Genomic DNA, 20007 nt, shown 5'->3' with positions numbered 1-20007 from the left:
CCCCCAGCCCTATTTTGTATCTTTATTTAGAGACAGGGTCTCGCTGAGTTGATAAATACCTTGCCGTTGCTGAGGCTGGCTTTGAACTTGAGATCCTCCTGACTCAGCCTCCTGAGCCACTGGGATTAGTTGAAGGCCTGTGCCACTGTACCTGCCTTCAACTCATTTTTCTTCTACACTTCACCATGAAATTTATGAGCTGAGCCCAGTGGACTAATTATTGTTCTCTTGTTATTCTGTTGTCATTGTGAGGTTATCTTGACTTTTCCAAGCCTCTCATCTGCCCAGAGGTGCCCGCAGCCCCATTCCTCACCTGGCAAAACCCTAAAGGTCCTTTCCGACACACCTTTCTTGTACAGGGCTCCCTGTCCTGCACAAAGCTACCTGTGTGCTTCTCCAGTCTCACACAGAGATCGATATCTCTATTGCAGCTAGCACGGATTATGTGGGATTCTAATTATTTAGCTAAGTGCTTTATTGCCCGGTTCACCTGAGCTTCTTGAGAGCAGGAATTACAGCAATTCATCTCCATATACTGGACATCTACAACCGTATCCTGACACCAACTGGATGCTCAACCAAGATTTGCTTAGTGAATGCTCCAGCAATTATTAGTAATAGAAATAATAGCTCTCGTTTATCGAGGGCTCTGTATGCTGCAGCCACTGAACTTACGACTTTGTGTACACGATCTGAGTTAGGATGTCAAGTTCAATGTCTTTCCCCCTCCCACCCAGTTTTTTTTTTTTTATTAGGTGACGATGCCTTAATTTCACCATGAACGTTCTGTGTATTCAACAGTGGGACGTTAGCCATCAGAAACAGGCTGACGGGGGAACTATCTTGTGTCCTTTAAATCAGATGGTGTCTTGCAATTAAGCCAATTCCATCTACTTCTCCTATACAATCCCTGTGCTCTACACAAAAGGAAAGCTTACCAAATTCTTATTAAAGAAAGAGTAAAAAAAAAAAAATGAAGTGTTGGCATTTCAGCGGAATAGGGCTTCATCTCTGTCACTGGGCAAAATTAGGGGTATGACCTGCATTAGCAGAGTTGCTAGGACATTAAATGAAGCCCAAGTTGAGTCAAAGAGGGCCCCGGGGGCCTGACTGTGCATTCTCCTCCTGGCTGCAGCCAGAAGAGTCCTTTTGTTTGGCAGTGGATGCTTTCCAAATTTAGAGAGTCCTTAATGACTCTTCAACTGTATTCCGTCCTGAGGATAATTAGTAATGCTGCTGCCTGCTGATCAGCACCAATCAATCAAACAGGCTGCACTCGGAATCTGCAGTCAATTCAGAATCCGAACCCACGCCAGGGAGGGGAAGGTGTCTCCCTCAAGGTGCTGTAAAAGCGGGGAATTCTTTAGAGAAGCAAACATTAAATAAGTAAGAGGCACTGGTAAGCTCTGGTACAATTGCAATTCGTCTTTGTCTTATTTTTCCAACAGTTGGGGATGCATGGCGGTACAGTCTTTACGGAGAAATACTGACTTTCTCTGAAGGCTTGGGATAGCACCACCTTTCCTAGTTTCCTGTTCCAAAGCTCCTTTCCAGAAATGTTCTTTCCTCATGTGTGGCATGCTCGGTGCTAGAATCTGGAGCAATTGTAGGGCAAGCCCACGGCCAGTGTTTGCCTCTGCACTGTGCATCTAGGAGACTAGCTCTGAACTCAAGAAGAGAGAAGATTGCACTCTTTGGGCATGCAACCGAGCAAGACTGAGAAAGAGGAGCACATAGACCTGCCCGTTGCATTGCATCATGCAAAAGAAGGGACAAGGTCAGTCGCAGAGTGAACAGGAGAGGTTGTCGAGGAAATGCGTCTAGATGACTGTTTTTACAAAATGCCTGCAAATGCAAGAGCAAAACCTGCGATCTTTTGCAGGGGAGAGAAGGACCTTTTGTTTTTGAGAGGTTGTTTTGTCTTTTAAGATGGAAAAAGCTTATCCACTTAAATTCAAAGAGGATTTTTGATGTCAACTACTGATCTGTCCTCTATACTGGTGGCTTTTCCAACATGCCACATACACTGAGCCCTGTGGCATGTCACGTTTTGAGCTTCTCTTACTTCACTTGGCATAACGCCTTCTTGATTCACCTGGATCGTTATGTGTATCAATGGTTCCATCCCATGGATTCGACACAGTTTCTTTATCCATTTACCAGATAAAAGGCATCTGTATTTTTTTTCCAGGCTTTGGTGGTTATAAATAGAGCTATGGTACATATTCACCTGTAGAATTTTTTTTTTTAACCAGAGTTTTCCCTAGGTCTTGTGTAAATAAATACTCAGGAGTGGGTTTGCTCGTCCTATGATCAGTATATGTTTAACTTTAAAGATAAGTTGCCAAACTTGGATCTAAAATAGCTGAACAGTTTTTCAGAATGTAAAAGTTTTCCAAAAAAGAGTGAATGAAATTAAAATTTATGGAAAATCTAAGATAAGGATCTCATAAATGGAAAGATAGCAAAATTACAGAATGGAGAACTGAACCCAGGGCACTTAACTGCTTAATGACTGACCCATATCCCTAGACTTTTTTTTTTTTCTTGAGACAGTACCTTGCTAAGTTGTAAGGCTGGCCTTGAACTTGCAATCCTCCTGCCTCAGCCTCCTCAGTCATTGGGATGACAGGTGGGTTACTTTTTAATATGAAATTCCTTAGTTCAAATAAGTATCTTTCTTTTGAATGGGTCCTGAGGGAGACAAGAATCATTGAACCGGCAATACTGAAAGAAAAGAACAAATAGTAACAAAAATATTTGAGCAATTACATTGGAAGCACAGCAGGTGTGCAGGCTTGAACTAGTGGTTTGGAGTGGCAGAGCCTGGTGACAGGTGCAGGTGGCTGAGCTGGAGTGGAGGATAAAGTTATTAGAGATAAGAAAACTGTCAACTGGAGGTACATCATAGAGGATGACTGGCTGGCCATCAAGGCCAGCCCAGATGATGGCATCCACTGGGGGTGGAAAGGGACCACGTATACAAGAGTGATATAAAGAAAAAGTTTCAGAATATCCTTAGATAAAAGTGACAAGATGAAATAAGATGATCGAGTTGAACAGCTTGAGATTCACAGTAACAGCTTTTGGTTTTGTTTTCTCTCTTTGTCCTTTCTAATGTGGTGAAGCAATGGTCTCAAAGTGCGGAGAGAGTTCACAAGGACCACAGCATCCATACCTTCTACCCCCTGAGGTACAGAAGTTCAAGAAAATAAATTGGTTTCCCCTGAGAAGTTGCAACGGATGTGGTGTGCTCAGGGACCTGAGGGGTCAAGGAAAAAGGGGTATTTGTTGAACAAATGCAGAATGAATGAAGGCTACCGTGAATTTGGGAGGTACTTTCAGATCCACTTGTAAGTTACTGATCACATCGGAATTCATGTGGATTTGTGAAGTTCATGTCCCAGACACACAAACTTTTTATTTTGCATAGAGTGTTTGGTGTATGTGCATGTGTGCGTGTGTGCGTGTGTGTGTGTGTGTGTGTGTGTGTGTGTGTATGTGTGTGGCTATATATATATATATATATATAAATGTTTATACATATGGATTCCAGGAGCTCATTGCAATGAATTTCAGGGACCTAGGTAGTCATAACTCACAGGTTAGGATGCATCTGGAAGGTTCTTCCACTTCTGACATTTCTGGGTTCTCATCACTGATTTTCTGGTGAAGTACCCGAGGCAGTCCCTGGTGAAAGCATTACGTCTTTCGATGGGAATTCATATTTTCAAAACAGCAACGAGATGCAAGCTGAATGCGGATGATCCTGGAGTCCATGTCTAGAGTTCCCAGGGCTCTGATTCAACCAGGAGGTCAACGTGGCTGTGCCTGAGCTTGCACTGGGCCAAACAGAACAGCAAAGCAGCTGCACCTGAGGGCGGGTGGTACTCCCCTGTTCTCCCTTCTGACTCACGTCTGGAATCAGGACAGCTGCTTTTGAAATAAAGAAGCTACAGAGGTTGCAGGGGTGTGATGGGGGTAGGTAGTAAACTGTACTGAGATGCATGGCCACCCTAACTAACAAGAAAGCAGAAAAATAAAAGCGATTCCTCCTTCTCCCTCTCCTTCTCCTTCTCTTTCTCTTCTCCTTCTCTTCTCCCTTTCATTGCTGGGGATGAACCCAGGGCCCGGTGCAAATGCTGTACCACTGAGCGACACCTACAGACTCTAAAAGTGATATAGTTATTTATAAAGCAGGTCAATAAATAAATATAAATTTCATTAATTATGCTTCTATATTTACGTTGCTAATATATTGTTGCTGAAGGGGAAAACGGTGGTAATAGTTTTTCTTTGTTTCATTTTTTTGGTAAGATGATCAACTTCACAAATGAACTGCGGGTAGTCAGTTGTTTTTTTTTTTTTTCTCTCTCTCTCTCTCTCTAATTATCTGTCCACCGAGCTTTCTCATCATCAACAATTATTCTTTAATGAGGTTCGCAGTACCAGGAATGACTGGTGAGAAACTGAGTTGTTTGAAAACTTCCATTCTTAAGAAATATAACATATAATGACAAATAACTGAACAAGAATTATACTATTTCTGTATAAATGTTGTTATATGATTTTACCAAGACATATCCTAAGGGTAAGATAAATGAGGGGGAAAAAACTACCAAAATCATGAATAAAATGTTTCAGTATGTTATCTCCAATTACCTAGAATCTTAGTCCCAAAAGGATTTCTTTGGATCTTGACAATAACTGTCTAATTCTCATCTAGAATAATATCGTACCAGAAATAGGGAAGATAATTTTGAGGTGTAAAAAGAACCATGAGAATTCAATGAATATTAATATGTCTCATAAAGCTATAAGGATTAAAACAGAAAAATGATGATACAAGGAACACATATTTCAGTGGAACAGACTAGACTGTTCAGAAATACATCAAAGATGGCTGGCATTGTGGTAAATGCTTGTACTTCCAGTGGCCTAGGAGGCTGAGGTAGGAGGATCACAAGTTCAAAGCCAGCCTCAGCAAATTAGCAAGGTCCTAAGCAACTTAACAAAACCATGTCTCTAAATAAAAATATAAAAAGAGCTGGGGATGTGACTCAGTGGTTAAGCATCCCTGAGTTCAATCCCCAGTATCTAAAAAAAAAAAGGAAGAAAGAAAGATAAAAATCTAACAAATTTAGAATATGTCAAAATTGGCCTTTCACATTTATAGGGATAATGATTTGGAGATTGTTGCTCAATTATTTAGAAAAATGTTTGACTTACATAGTTGAGTGTGTAAAGGGGAAAACCTTTTTTTTTTTTTAATGAAGTCACAAAAGTTACAGGATCCAAAGTCTGCATGAAAGATATTTCAAAAAATTTGCAAAATACAAACGCTTTTAATGTGTACAGTGATCTGACAAATAAATATAAAAGGATATTGCCTCTCCCAAAGTGTCAAGACATGAACAGAAAAATATTTACCTATGAAGATACATAAATGATCAAACATGAAAAGATACACAAATGCATTAGTAATAAAAAAAATAACAGTCTGACAGTTAACACATTGAATGCATTATTTAATCCTCACATCAACCGATTGGGTGAATTATTGGAGTTTTGTGAATTATATATTGCCTTCTCCTACTGTATCACACAGCCTGATGAGAATCTATCATTTTCTCCCTGCAATTGCTACATGTTATCATGGTGGGTGGATCAGGAATTCGGGGTATTTTCCTTACATCCCACCTGTGACTGGCCACTTGTCTTCTGCATAAGCAGATTGGACACCCAGAACCATGTTTTTCAGTAAAAAATTCAAGGAGATTGCCTGAGTGGCATCTGTGTTGGCCGTGGTCTTGGATATTGGAGCCATGGATCACCAGCCTGCGTTCCCTGTTAAATCCTTCCAACTGCCTGGACCAAGTTTTTGATCCTACATTCTGACCCAGTGTATGAGATGCTGAGCCTGACTTCTCCTGCTTCACGTATCTGTGGATGTACCTACTTGAACTCTGAGCTGATTGGAGCTCAAATCTCGGCTCACAATTTTTGTCAATATGGACTCTTCATTTATTGGCACCTTTAATAGAACTGAAGGTATCCATCGATCACAGTGGTTTATGACAATACTCCCTGGCCTCCTAACATGCTCAGTTACGGATACCAAAATCCTTCAGGTGTCCAGTCCAGTGTTCAGAAGAACATTCGAATCCTCATCTTTAGCAACCCCTGGGAACCAACTCAGTCTCGCTTCCTGGAGCCGGATATTTTCTGTGCCCTGGGTGAGCCCTTGGTTATTGATTCTTCCTGGGTCTGACTGGGTCACTTGCCCATTTCAGAACCAATCATATTGCCAGGAGTATACAGTGGGTCTATCAGTAAGTTCTGGGCCAGGATCTAGAAGGAGAAAAGTAGCTCCATTCAAACTACAGAGACAAATAATAATGAGCAAAAGTTTGTTTTTCCAATGAAACTCAGGGAACTATTATTAAAATAATAATGAGAAAAGAGTTACGAGTCCAAATAAGAGATGTCCCCTGTTATGTCTTGGACATGAGGTATCCCCCCAAAAACTCCTGGGTCAATGCAGGGATGTTCAGAAGTGAAATGATCAGATCATGGAAGCTGTAACCTAATGGGTGCATCATCCATTTGATGGGTTAATAATTTGAATGGATTAACTATGTGGTAGTAGTAGGCAGGGGGGACATGATTGGAGGAGGTAGGTCAGTGGGACCATGCCCAGGAGTGGTTAATCTTCTCTGTGACCCCTGCTCCTTTCCTTTACTTGCAAACCTCCATGAACCAACCAGTAGCTTTCTCCTACCATGTCTTTCTGCCATGATGCTCTGCCTTGCCTTGGGCCCAGAGTGATCAAGTGGGTCAACCATGGCTTTAAATCTCTGAAACTGTAAAGAGTTCATTTTGGTGAAATGGACTCTTCCCCTCTTAAGTTGTTTTTTTTTGTCATATATTTTGGTCACACAAACAGAAAAGATGACTAACACAGACACCGGAGCCAAGAAGTGGTATCATTATCCTGTCTAACTCGATTACATGGTTCAGGAACTTGGGGACTTCTTGTTTGTGGGAGAAGTTTGAAAAACTCTTGAAACACAGAGGGGGAGAAGCCTTCGAATGTTGTAAGTGGGGCTTCTTGGGTGACTCTGGTGGGACCTCAGAAGATTGCAACGCCAACAGACATGTAGACGGTAAAGACTGGGTTGGTAAGATTCCAGACGGGAAGGAGGGCTCTGTGGGAAACTGGACTGGAGGCCATTCGTGTTACAATCTGGCAAAGAGTTTACCTACAATTTTCCCATGTCCTGAGACTGTGGGGCTGAAATTTGAAATTGATGGAACTAAACGGGTGGAGGAAATTTCAAGTGAGCTGAGATTTCAGGTGGTATCATAGATGTTGACAGCAGCTTTTAGCGGGATTTATTATGAGAATCAGGAGAGAAAAAAAAAAAAGAGAGAGGAAATTTTTGAAGAACTTGCAGTTTGGCCAGAAAGGTATAGAATAAAATTGGGGCCGAGGAAGGTATGGTTGTTAAAGAGATTACAGCTTATAAGGTATTGATCGCATCGGCATTCATGAGAATCTGTGGGATTTATGTCCAAGACACGTAATGCTTTTCATTCTGATAGAGTGCTTAGTGTGCATGTGTGTGTGTGTGTGTGTGTGTGTGTGTCCATATTTATAGGTAAATAAATATTTATATATGTGGATTTTAGGTGCTCATTGCAATGAATTTCAGGGACATACAGTCATAACTCCCAGGTTAGGATGCACAGGGGTAAGGCTGCCCCAGTCCTTTGGAGATCACATCTGCCACTACGTGCCTCAGATGCCAGACATGGAGCTACAGGACTAGTTTGCTCCTCTGGGTTTCATTTCACTCTTGTTTTTCTCCCATCCTTTCTTTTGTGCCCTTACTTCTTACTTTGGTAATAGAAATGTGTTTTTGCTGCTACTGTGACCAAAAGACTTGACAAGAATAATTTTAGGGGAATGAAAAGTTTATTGAGGGAGGCTCAGAAGTCTCAGTCCATAGATGGCCGACTCCCTTCCTCAGGGATCAAGGTGAAGCAGAACATGATGGCAGAGGAATGTGGTGGCTGGAAGCAGCTCCAGACATCACACCAAGAAGCAGAGAGAGAGCTCAACTCCACAAGCACAAAATATGTACCCCAAAGGCCTCGTGCCCAGAGACCCCCCTGCAGCCATACCTACTTGCCTGCAGTTACCACTCAGTTAATGCCTATCAGGGATTAATTCAAGGATTGGGTGACGAGGTCACTAAACCAATCATTTCACTTCTAAACCTTCTTGCATGGTCTCACACATGAGTTTTGGGGAACCCCTTACACCTAAACCATAATAAAATATTCACTCTGAGCCATCGTCTATTGGATATGTATATAACTTGCTCCTGATCTTTACAGGGGCTCACAGCCAAGTTTGTCTTGAATATCATAGGAGACTTTGGACCTGGACTTTGGGGCACTGCTGGAACTATTGAGACTACAGGGAGATGGAATAAATGCATTTTGCATTGTGAGATGAGCTTCTAGGAACTAGGGGTGCAATGTTAGGGTTTGGATATGAGGGGCCTCCCCAAAAGCTCCTGTGTTAATGCAAGAATGTTCAGAGGTCAACGGTTACATTATGAGAGACGTAACCTAATCAGTGGGTTAATCAATTTGCCGGATTGATCATTTAAATAGACCGAGTGGTAACTGTAGGCAGGTGGGGCAGGGCCCAGGAAGGGTTTATCTTTTCTATGACCCAATCCCCTTTCACTCTGCTTCCTCCAGAGAGAACTAAGCAGTTTTCTTCTACCAGGTCCTTCTGCCATGGTGATCCACCTCACCTCGAGCCCAGCATCAAGGAGCAGGCCAACTAGGGAGTAGGACATCTGAAATCATGAGCCAAAATGCACTTTTCTTCCACTAAGTTGTCCCTTCTCGGATGTTTTTGGTTACAGCAATGAAAAATCGCTCCACCCACCGATGGCTGGATTTTTCTCTTATTTGTTCTTTATTTCCCTCAGCCCCTGCCTTGGGTTTCCTAGGACTTGGATACACTTGACCTCTTGCTTGTGCTACGACATACCTGCCTTGGCCTCCTGTGACTGGATGGAGTCCTTGTCTATTCATAAACATCCTCCTATCTGCAGGATGGGCCTAGAGAACTTGAATGTCATGAATATTAGTTGTGACCTACCCCAGCACATCCTTTCTCTCAACCAACACATACCCAGCATATTCTCTGCATAGAAACTGAGCAAATAGTAGCAAACAAGGCAGCAAAGGAGACTCAATTCCAAGGCTATGGGGGAATTGGAGCTTGATGTGTGTGCCCTTTGGTGGCCAGCCTTCCTTACACCCAGGAATAGGCACACACCAGCTGTTTCCATCGGCCCACCATGAGAGTTCTCTTACGCATCGCTCCTGAGACTGTGTAGGAGTTAATCACCTCACGCCACTCTGTTAAAAAGTGTCCAGCACATCTACTGGAACTTTAATCTAATTTGCCTCTTGGGTCTCAAACCATCCTTCTCATGGACATTATTCTGCAGACCAAAAACAACAAAACAGCACGCGGGCTGAAATGGAATCAGGCCAGGCCAGCAGGCACGAGGTTTCCGAGCGGGTAGCATTCATCCCCCCAAATATTTACAGGACTCCTGCGGTGGCCAAAGGATTGTGTGCGGGACCGAGATGATTAAAATGAGAGGCCAGCGTTCCCCGAGCTTGCTGTAGTCAGGAAGAAAGGCACAGCCACCAATGGGTGCACAACATGGAATAATGACAGGAAAGCAATAGAGTAGTGGGAAGAAGAAGTTATAGAAATGACGGCCTTTTCAGGCTGGGTCTGGGAGGGGTGGGGATTGGAGAGCCAGAGAGGTGCTCTGGGTCAGGGGGCCCTGTGAACTTGAGCAGGCAGAGTGGCAGTCGCGCTGTCTGATCTCTCTTGCGAGCCTCTCTTCACTTTGTTAATTCTCCATAACGTCTGAGCTTCAGCCTCAGAACTCCAGCTGCAGGTGCATACAGGAGACACCAGCCTTCACAGGCCTATGTGAGCTCTCTGTTGCTGTGCAGCAAATCACCTCCAAATTTAGTGGTTTTGAATGACACACGTTTGTTTTTCATGGTACCCATGGGTCAGAATCTGCAGTGGTTTATTTGAGAGGTTCTGCAGGGATGCGGTTGAAAGGTTGGTGAGGCTGCATCCCCATGAGGCTGGGCGGAGATGGGTCCATCTGCTGCTAAAGGCACTGTGTGGCTGTGGGCGGGAGGCCTCAGCTCCTTGCTGGCTGGGAGATTCCACCCATGGGACCTCTGCACAGGGCTCCCTGAGTGTCCTTGCAACATGGTGGCTGGCCCTGCTCAAGGTAAGTGATCCAAGAGAGGGAGGATGAAGCAGAAGCCATACAGTCTTCCAAGCCTAACGCTGCCACCTCTACCTTATTCTAGTCGTTGGAAGCAAGTCACTATATCCATCCCATAGTCTGGGAGAGGGAAATGAGCCTGTAGCAGGAAGCAATGTTGGAGCATTGGGAGGTGGGTTTAAGCCCCCGGGTGCCTTCTCACCTTTGGTTCTAGGGTCTGATTGCGAAGAGGTTTAAGAACACAGGCTCTGGAGTCAAAATGGCCAGGTTGCAGCTCCAGGCCTGTCACACGCTTGTGTGCAATGTGACCTTGGCAAATAACCAGCTCTTTGGGCCTCAGTCTTCTTGCCTATAAAATGGGGGTGATATTGCACTCCATTTGGTTTTGGGGAGGGTTAAATGACTTAATACATGTGATATTGTGCAAGTCATGCACACGGTACATGTGAACATATGCACAGCACCTAGGGCACAGTGAACGTCCAACATGCTTACTTTTAAAAAATCTCCCACTATCTGGGCATGGTGGCTCACGATTGTCATCCCAGTGGCTCGGAGGCTGAGGCAGGAGAATCACAAGTTCAAAGCCAGCCTCAGCAAAAGCAAGGCGCTAAGCAACTCAGTGAGACCCTGTCTCTAAATAAAACACAAAATAGGGCTGGGGATGTGGCTCAGTGGTTGAGTGACCCTGAGTTCAATCCCTGGTACCACTCTTCCTACAAAAAATTTCCCATTTTAACCTCCACTTGGCAAACTCCTGTTTTCTTTTCTTTTCTTTTCTTTTCTTTTTTTTTTTTTTTTTTTTTTTTTTTTGTACCAGGTATTGAGCCAGGGACACTTAATTACTGAGCCACATCCCCAGCCCTTTTTATTTTTTACTTTTTTTATTTGGAGATAGGGTCTCACTATGTTGCTGAGGGCCTTATTAACATGCTGAGGTTGGCCTTGAATTTCCAATCCTCCTGCCTCAGCCTCCGGAGCCGCTGGGATTATAGGCATGAGCCACCAAGCCCAGCCTCACTCCTGTTCTTTAAGGACTTAGTTTGACTATTTCTTCTCTTGCTACGTTTCCTGGATTCCCTGGATAAATGCTCCTTCCCTGAGGCTCTCCAGCGTTCTGAATGCTTTGGAACTTTTGGAAACAGCCTCATTGTGGCTTCCTCGGACCTCCGTGTCCCCCATCAGATCACATGGTCCACGAGGACACACTGAGTCCCCTGAAAGACCGGCTCTGTGGAGGGAAAGGGAGGCAGATTCTGAGCAGCCTGTGGAAGACCCGAGTGATTTTTACTGCCAAAGAGAGGCCACGAGGAAAAAGAGAATCGAGTTTGCAGTGGAAAGCGGTTTCCTGACCATCGCAGTCTGGAGTTCACACCGACGGCTCCCCAGGGCGCCTGGTGGAAGCTGGTGCAGGGGACAGAATCCTCTCCATCGTAGCTCTGACCCCAGGCGCCTGGGCACTCAGGGCCCATTCCAACACTCCCCTGGGGAACACTTCGCTGGCTTCCCGCACAGAGGAAGGAGTGCGCCTCCAGGCGCAGAGGGGATTCTGGAAACAGGTTTTTATGCAGGAGAGGAACACGTCTGGGCAGGGATGACTTGAAATCCCCCGGGCATCTGGGCACAGCTGTTTCTGCTCAGGGAGATGTGACAGGAGCCTGGAGGAAATCCACACGGGCTCACCTCCTCTGCTGTCCCAAGGGGCCAGCTGTGTGCTGCACCTGAGCAGACCCCTGCTGCTCTCACAGAAACCTCCAGATCGGGACACACGTCCACCTAGGCTGGCAAGTTGTCCACCTGACCCCACAAAAGAGACGGCTATTGGGCCGTTATTAAGAATGGAACTTACAAGGAGCCCTCAAGCATTGCTCCTGTGACTGTCCCAGGAGACTCTCTCTGTGGACTCCAGGTGTGGGACCAGCCTGTAACTTTGAAGCATTGGAAATTACAGTCCAGATTCCAGAAGATACAGGAAACGGAAGTTAGAAATCAGGATGTCCACTCAGTTCCAAAGACTTTCAAAAGCAACGTATATGTGTTTGGCATGGTCCTGAAGCCCCCCGGGTCCACAAAGTGGGTCTTGTGAGCATCTGTTTGGATCTGCCAACTCCATCCCCATTCTAAACCACGACTCTCCCCAAGTTGGAGCAGGTGGAGGGGTGGTATTTCCGGCTTTATCTGCATCCAGGGGGCACACGAGACATGGGCCTGACCTGACCATCCACTTCAGAGCTGTCAATCACCAGAGCAGAGGTGAGGGTAAAGGATAGGTGTGTTCATGAGATCTGAACTCACTCCCGTCAGAATGGCAATTATCGGAACACAAGCAACAATAATTGTTGGTGAAATGTGGGGGAAAATGTTCCCTCGTACATTGCTGGTGGCACTGCAGGATGGAGATTCCTCAGAAAACTTGGAATGGAATCACCATTTGACCCAGCTATCCCACTCCTTGGCATATACCCAAAGGACTTGAAATCAGCAAACCACAGGGACACAGCCACATCAATGTTTACAGCTGCTCCATTCACAATAGCTAAACTGTGGAGCCAACCTCGGTGTCCTTCAACAGATGAGTGGATAAAGCAAATGTGGTATTTATATGTACACCATGGAATATTACTTAGCCATAAAGAAAAGAATAAATTTATGGCATTTGCTAGTAAATGGATGGAACTGGAGATTATCATGCTCTGTCTTAAAAAACCCAAAGCCAAATATTCTAATATGTGGATGTGCACACACAACTACAAAAAGGAAAGTATAAAAAGTTCATTGGATTAGACAAAGGGGAATGAAAGGAAGGGAGGGAGCATGGGAATAGGAAAGACAGTGGAATGAATCAGATATTACTTTTCTATATTCATATGTAAATATAGAACCAGTGTAACTCCACATCATGTTCAACCACAAGAATGGGAAGTTATACTCCATGTATGTATGATAGGTCAAAATATACTCTACTGTCATGTGTATCTAAAAAGAAATCAACAACATAAACAAAATAGGTGTGTACATCTTGATCACATCATCAATCCCCTGGATCCAGCCACACCTGAAACCACACTTCTTTCTACACTTTCTGTTTGCATGCCCTTATTTCTACCGACAAGTAAGTTTGGATTGGTTTCTTTCCCTTGTAACCTCAAAGAGTTCTGACTTAGATTATAGAGGTGTGTAGTTGGGATGGCAAGTATTAATCTCCTGTGGCCTCTTGCTCTACATAATCAAGCATTTATCTGAATTTTTAAAAAATTAATTAATTAATTAAATTAGGTATATATGACAGCAGAATGCATTTTGATTCATTGTACACACTTGCAGCACAACTTCTCATTTCTTTGGTTGTACATGACGTAGCATCCCTCCGTATGTGCAATCATACATGTACCTAGGGTGATGATGTCCATCTCATTTCACCACGTCGGGACCGGCTGTGTGACTAGGCCACAATCTTCAATGAAGAAACATATTCCTCAGTTCTGTGGTGTTCTTGGTCACACATTTATGGAGTCTCTAAGGGCAGTGGAGATTACTGCCAGGCGCAGCCCGATCTCTATGCAGACAAGTGAACGGTAGAAATTCACTACTACTCCACCAAGAAGCCCCCATAAGAGTGGTTAACCTGGACACAGACGAATAGAATTGAAAATCCACCGAGCATTTTACAAGCGTTCTGACCTGAATGGGGTAAACCTCAGGGCACTTCTTTTCTACTGGATTGAAGAATCGCTGCTTCTTGTTAGGAGGTTCACTTCATTTCCCGTTACTCCCAACTTCATACTCAAAGCACCGAGAATATCAAGTGCAGTCTATGAGGTAGACTTCCGTTACTTTGCATCATTTCTATAATCAATTTTTAAATTCTTTCATAACCTTAATGATATTTTTTTTTAACGAAATGAACATGGCTCGAATGAACCGCCCTGCTCCTGTTGGAAGTCATGGACAAGAACATGAGATTCCTTATTACCCACAATCCAACCAATGCAACCTTCTACAAATGTATAGAGGAACTTAAGAAGTATGGTGTTAGCACAATAGGAAGAGTATGTGAAGCAACTTACGATACGACTCTTGTGGAGAATGAAGGCCTCCGTGTTCTTGATTGGCCTTTTGATGATGGTGCACCACCGTCCAACCAAATTGTCGATGACTGGTTAAGTCTTGTAAAAATTAAGTTTCGTGAAGAACCTGGTGGTTGTATTGCTGCTCATTGTGTTGCAGGCCTTGGGAGAGCTCCAGTGCTTGTTGCCTTGACATTGACTGAAGGCGGAATGAAATATGGAGATGCAGTGCAATTCATAAGACAAAGGCAGTGTGTTAATAGCAAGCAACCTTTGTACTTGGAGAAGTACCGTCCTAACATGCAGCTGTGTTTCCAAGACTCCAATGGTCATAGGAACAACTGTCGCCTTCAATAAACCTGGGGAACCTGATGCTATTGCCTTGGAAGTGAAACTTAAGACGGTACCTAATTTGTAGTACATGTCAGACAGCGTGTTGGCCGGGTGAATAAGTCTGGCCGTTTTACCAGGCCACAAGCTTGACAGAATTTCAACCTCTGTGTCTGGGTTATGATCAACCTGTTTGGACACTTAGCAAAAGATTCTTGCTGTTCACCATTTAAAATGTGCTTATCATTTGTACCAGTTGACCTTTCCTGAAATCATGCCGTATTGAGTTAATGTCTTTAAACCTGTCTCCACGCCAGAATCTTACATAAGAAATTTAGAAAGATTAGGTGCCAAAATAACCCAGCACAATACTTGTATATTTTTAGAATCGTACAAAACCAAAATTCCAGGAACTAAGAACCCTCTAGACCTTATGTGATTCATTCCTTCAGTCATTTCAAACATTCTAGGGCCTGTAGGATTATTCGCCTGCTCAGTTTTATGTTTGCATCTCCCACAGTCACACCGGTACACATCAGGTTTGCTGTTACCTATTGGGGTTTTGGGGTTTTGTTTGTTTGAGGTTTGGTTTTGTTGTTTGTTTGTTTTTTCTTTAACTTTTACCAAGTCTTAAGGCAATTATTTAATGTCTTTTTTTAAGTCTTATTTTTGGCTGTTATGGGAAACCTCCATTTTGAAAACCTAAATTTTTATAGAAGCACATGTCTTTAAGTCTCCAGAGCAAAAAAAAAAAAAAAAACAGTTAATTCAATGTTTGCAATTTGAGATGCAACTTAACAGGGAGGACCTGAATAAAAGAAATAGAGGGGGATATTAAATATTTTTAGTAAAATGTTGCTTTTGTCTCATGCAGAACCTCTGGAATATATGCTCTTTAATTTAGTAACTATTTTTTAAAAGATAGAGATGCTCTTATTGTAGTTAAAACAATTCTTAATCATAAAATTCCTGAAATTCTTGTAAAATTTTTCATAATTACCAGAAGTTGCTTACCAATTTTTTGTTTGAAATGTGATTTTTTTTCTTTTATTCCCAACCTCTTGCAAAGAAAAGAGAAAAAGGCAGGTTTTTCCTGATGAATTGAGCAGACATCTATTTTATATGCCTTGTGAGCTGTGTAACTTAATATTTGGATACTTGATAATTTTGTTTTATTATGTAATTGATAAAATGGTGACGTGCATTAATGTTAGTTCAGCCATATATTCATGCTGTCTGGGAATGTGTGGTGGGAGAGATGAAGTCACCCTGTATTCTTGTGTTGTGGTCTATTTGGTTCTTGTATTTGAGAAGAGTTTGTTTGACATACCTCGATGCCCCATTGTTTGGGGTATAGATATTTATGATTGTCATGTTTTGTTGATTGTTATGTTTTGTCCCCTTAAGCAGAATGAAACGTCCTTCTTCACCCCTTTTCTCTAGTTCTGTTCAAAGTCGGCTTTATCTCATAGGAGGATGGAAACCCCTGCTTGTTTACGTGGCCCGTGTGAGTGGTATGATTTTTCCCACCCTTTCACCTTCAGTCTGTGGATGTCTTTTCCTGTGAGATGAGTCTTTTGCAGGTAGCATATTATTGGGTCTTTTTTTAAAAAAAAAAAAATCCAATCTGTCAGTCTGTGTCTTTTAATTGATGAGTTTAGGCCATTCACATGCAGGGTTATTATTGAAATATGATTTGTGTTTCCTGTCATTTTGGTTTCATTTTTGGTTTTAAACTTGACTTGGTTTCTCCTTTGATTGGATTTTCCTTTAGTGTAGGTACTCCCTTGGCTGATTTTCATTGTTGTTTTTCATTTCTTCCACCTGGAATATTTTGCTGAGGATGCTCTGTAGTGTGGGCTTTCTCACTGTAAATTCTTTTGACTTTTGTTTATCATGGAAGGTTTTTATTTCGTCATCAAATTTGAAGCTTAATTTTGCTGGATAGAAGATTCTTGGTTGGCATCCATTTCCTTTCAGAGCTTGGTATAGGTTGTTCCAGGATCTCCTGGCGTTGAGGGTCTGGCTTGAAAGATCTGCTGCGATATGCATGGGTCTCCCCCTATATGTGATCTGATGCCTGACTCTTGCAGCCTTCAAGATTCTATCCTTATTCTGTATGCTAGGCATTTTTCATTACAATGTGGCTTGGTGTGGATCTGCTGTAATTTTGTACACTTGGTATCCTGTAAGCCTCTTGTATTTGACTTTCCAATTAGTTCTTCATGTTTGGGAAATTTTCTGATATTCTTCCTTGAGGAGATTGTGCATTCCTTGGGTTTGAATCTCTGTGCCTTCCTCTATCCCAACGATTCTTAGATTTGGTCTTTTGATGCTGTCCCATAATTCTTGGATATTCTGCTCATGGTTTCTTACCATCTTCACCGTGTGGTCAACTTTATTTTCAAGATGGTACACTTTGTCTTCATTATCTGACATTCTGTCTTCCAAGCCATCTAGTCTGTTGGTGATGCTTTCTATTGAGTTTTTTATTCAGTTTATTGTTTCCTTCATTTCGAGGATTTCTGATTGGGTTTTTTTTTTTACAGAGTCTCTATCTCTTTCTTGAAGTAATCTTTTGTTACCTATATTTGCTCTCTTATCTTTTTGTTGGAGTGATCAATTTTTGCCTGCATTTTCTCATGTAGGTCTGTCTTTAATGCACAGATCATTTTAATTATGAACCTTCTGAACTCCTTCTCTGACATTTCGTCCATGGGTTCTATTATGGTAGTATCCTGGTGGGTTTGGGGCACTTTTCATGTTGTCGGTGTGTCCTCCTATCTTGCAGTGCAGAACTGAGGTGTTACAATCTCTACCCTATAATCTTCCAGTATCCAGGCAGATTATCTGCACCTCACCTTGGTGTCAGGCTTCCTGACCCTGCCGGTGTCCCTGTGATGGAAGCTACTGTGACTAAAGGTGAGGGCGCCATAGTTAAGGTGACTCGGGATAGCAGTGGGGGTGTCCCAAGATGGATGCCATCACTTTCAGAGATGGGGCTGCAAGGGTGGACCTGACACTGGTCTGGGGATGCCTCTCCTGAGATGCAGCTGCTTCTAGGCCTTGTCTCTTGTCCCAAGGTGGAGGCTACTGTGTGGGGAGGGCTATGCTGATGGCTGCAGAGTCCCGAGATGGAGGTGGGCTAGGCCTGGGCTCCCAGGTGGGCCCAGGGGCTGGTGCTGGGCCTGAGCTCCGGAGGGGTCTACTGCCCGGTGGGGGACTGGGCCTAACATGAACCTGGGCTCCTGCGGGGGGTGGCGGGGGCAGTCCTAGGCCAGGGCCTGAGCTCCAGGTGGGTCTGCTGGTCAGCGGGGCAGACCTGGCCCTAATCTGCTTATCTGAACTTTGTGTAATGGACATCTCTCCTGATGGGTAGAAAACCTAGTAGTTCTCAGTTCCCTCTGAAATCTCTGTACCTCTAAGAATATATTTTGTGAGAATTTTAGTTAGAAGGTGTCTGGGAACAAATTAGAAATTATTTTTGAAAAAATAATGAAGGGATAACGTCATGTAGTGTCCAGAACCTATCAAGCTTGAATACTATGTCTGAAAACTTTCCTGTAGGCATCCCCGCTAAAGAAAAAGATGGTACCATAGTAGTGGTTTATGAGGAGGATATCTGGGAAGTTAGAAAAGATGAGACTCTCAGGTGCCAAACGGCCAGCTCTCACAGAGACTAGAATGTTCTTCAAGAACAAGGTCACTGTGATTCGGCACTCTTCTAAACACCAGGTACTTCACCCCATCTCAGGAGCACCTCGCTCCCCGCCCTGTCAGGATGGGGACCTCCTTATCCTACGTGCTTGGCCGATGCCATTATTACTAAGTGTTCTCTCCCAGCCTCTGGTTTATTTTGTCACTTTTGCGCAATTGTGGCTTCCACAACCCAATGGCCACGGCCACCTCCCAGTCTGGTACTGCCATCTTTTTTGTGTGTCCTTTGTCCCCTGGTCCCATCACGTGCTGGGCGGTGGGGGGGGAGTCTCCTATGTTTCCTATGGACAGTGGTTCTTAGGCCTGCTAACCCAAGGTCCTGCAGAACAAAAGATCCTGCTGAACACGGTCTCTTGTGGCCTCTGAGGCCCCTCAGTTTCTGCCCACTCGTGGTTTCCTCCTGACCCACGGCTCCTGCTGACTCAGCTCCTGCAGACTCCTGACGTCTGTTGACTCATGGCTCCTGCTGACCCTGGCTCCTGCCAGCCCAAGACTCCTGCGGGCCCTGCCTCGTCTCTTGCTGACTTCTGTCCTCTGCAGATCCATGTCCTTTGGTGGAAAAGGCTCCTGCTGGCCCTGGCCTTCTGTTGACCTCTAGCTTCTAGTGAGAAGAAGAGAAGGGACCAGCCCCGCTGCAGGTTCAAGGCTTCAGAAAACCAGAGCTCAGTTCAGATTGGTATGAAATCTCCGCCCACTGTGGAAACTGGAATCTGCCCCAGAGTGCGATATCTGAGCGTGTGAGTGTGTGTGTGTTGTGTGTGTGTGTGTGTGTGTGTGTGCGCGCATGCGCCCACACAGACACACAAACCTCTGCTGCACCCTCCCTGCTGAATTGACTGGATTACTTGCTTTCAGCCACATGGTAGAGAGAGCACAAAGACTCTTCCATCTGAGGACCTTGGAACTGGAGCTCAGTTCGACAGGAGACCCTCTAACTTCAATTCTTCAATGTATCTTTGTCTCTCTCTCCAGAGGCTCCGAGAAGCTAGTTTTTGAGACACATGTGATGGTTTTTTGAACACTCTAGAAAAGTTTGCCTTCTGTTGTAAGAGAAACAAGTTCCTCATGTGGAAATACTATTTGAATATGAAATATGTAAAAAGAAATACAACAAAAGCCCAGATATACAGACTCCTGCCAGGCAGAAGATACTCTGCAACTTTGAGTCCTCCGTCTTCGGTATGAGTGTCTTGTACAGGATGCCTAGCACCCTGCCTAGAGGCATCCAGTCTCTTGAATGCTGCGTCTCCATGGATGAGAGCTCACCAATCTGCAGGGAGAGCATCCCACCTTTGCAGAGGATACATTGTAACGCAGACTTCCTGCGCAGATTCCAATATATTTTTCTCTGTAATTACTTTATCCCCATGGACAAAAGGGGGAAATAAGAGCAATTTTTTCCAATCATAATTCTTCCAATATTTAAATACAATGATTGGGTCACTCATTCAATAATCCATTCTTTAGTCCCCAAAACACATAATTATCTGATCCAGAATATCAATAGTACCAAGATTGAACCTCATTACCCTAGCCCATGC

General features: G+C 43.7%; 1 pseudogene; it reads left to right on the top strand.

Moving 5' to 3' along the window:
* Window positions 1-14259: 14259 nt before the first annotated feature.
* On the top strand, window positions 14260-14776 carry LOC113185154 (protein tyrosine phosphatase type IVA 1 pseudogene; annotated as a pseudogene).
* Window positions 14777-20007: the final 5231 nt, after the last annotated feature.

The sequence above is a fragment of the Urocitellus parryii genome, chromosome 9 (assembly GCF_045843805.1).
Source record: "Urocitellus parryii isolate mUroPar1 chromosome 9, mUroPar1.hap1, whole genome shotgun sequence".
Taxonomy (NCBI): domain Eukaryota; kingdom Metazoa; phylum Chordata; class Mammalia; order Rodentia; family Sciuridae; genus Urocitellus; species Urocitellus parryii.
This window is presented reverse-complemented; position numbering and strand designations above follow the sequence as displayed.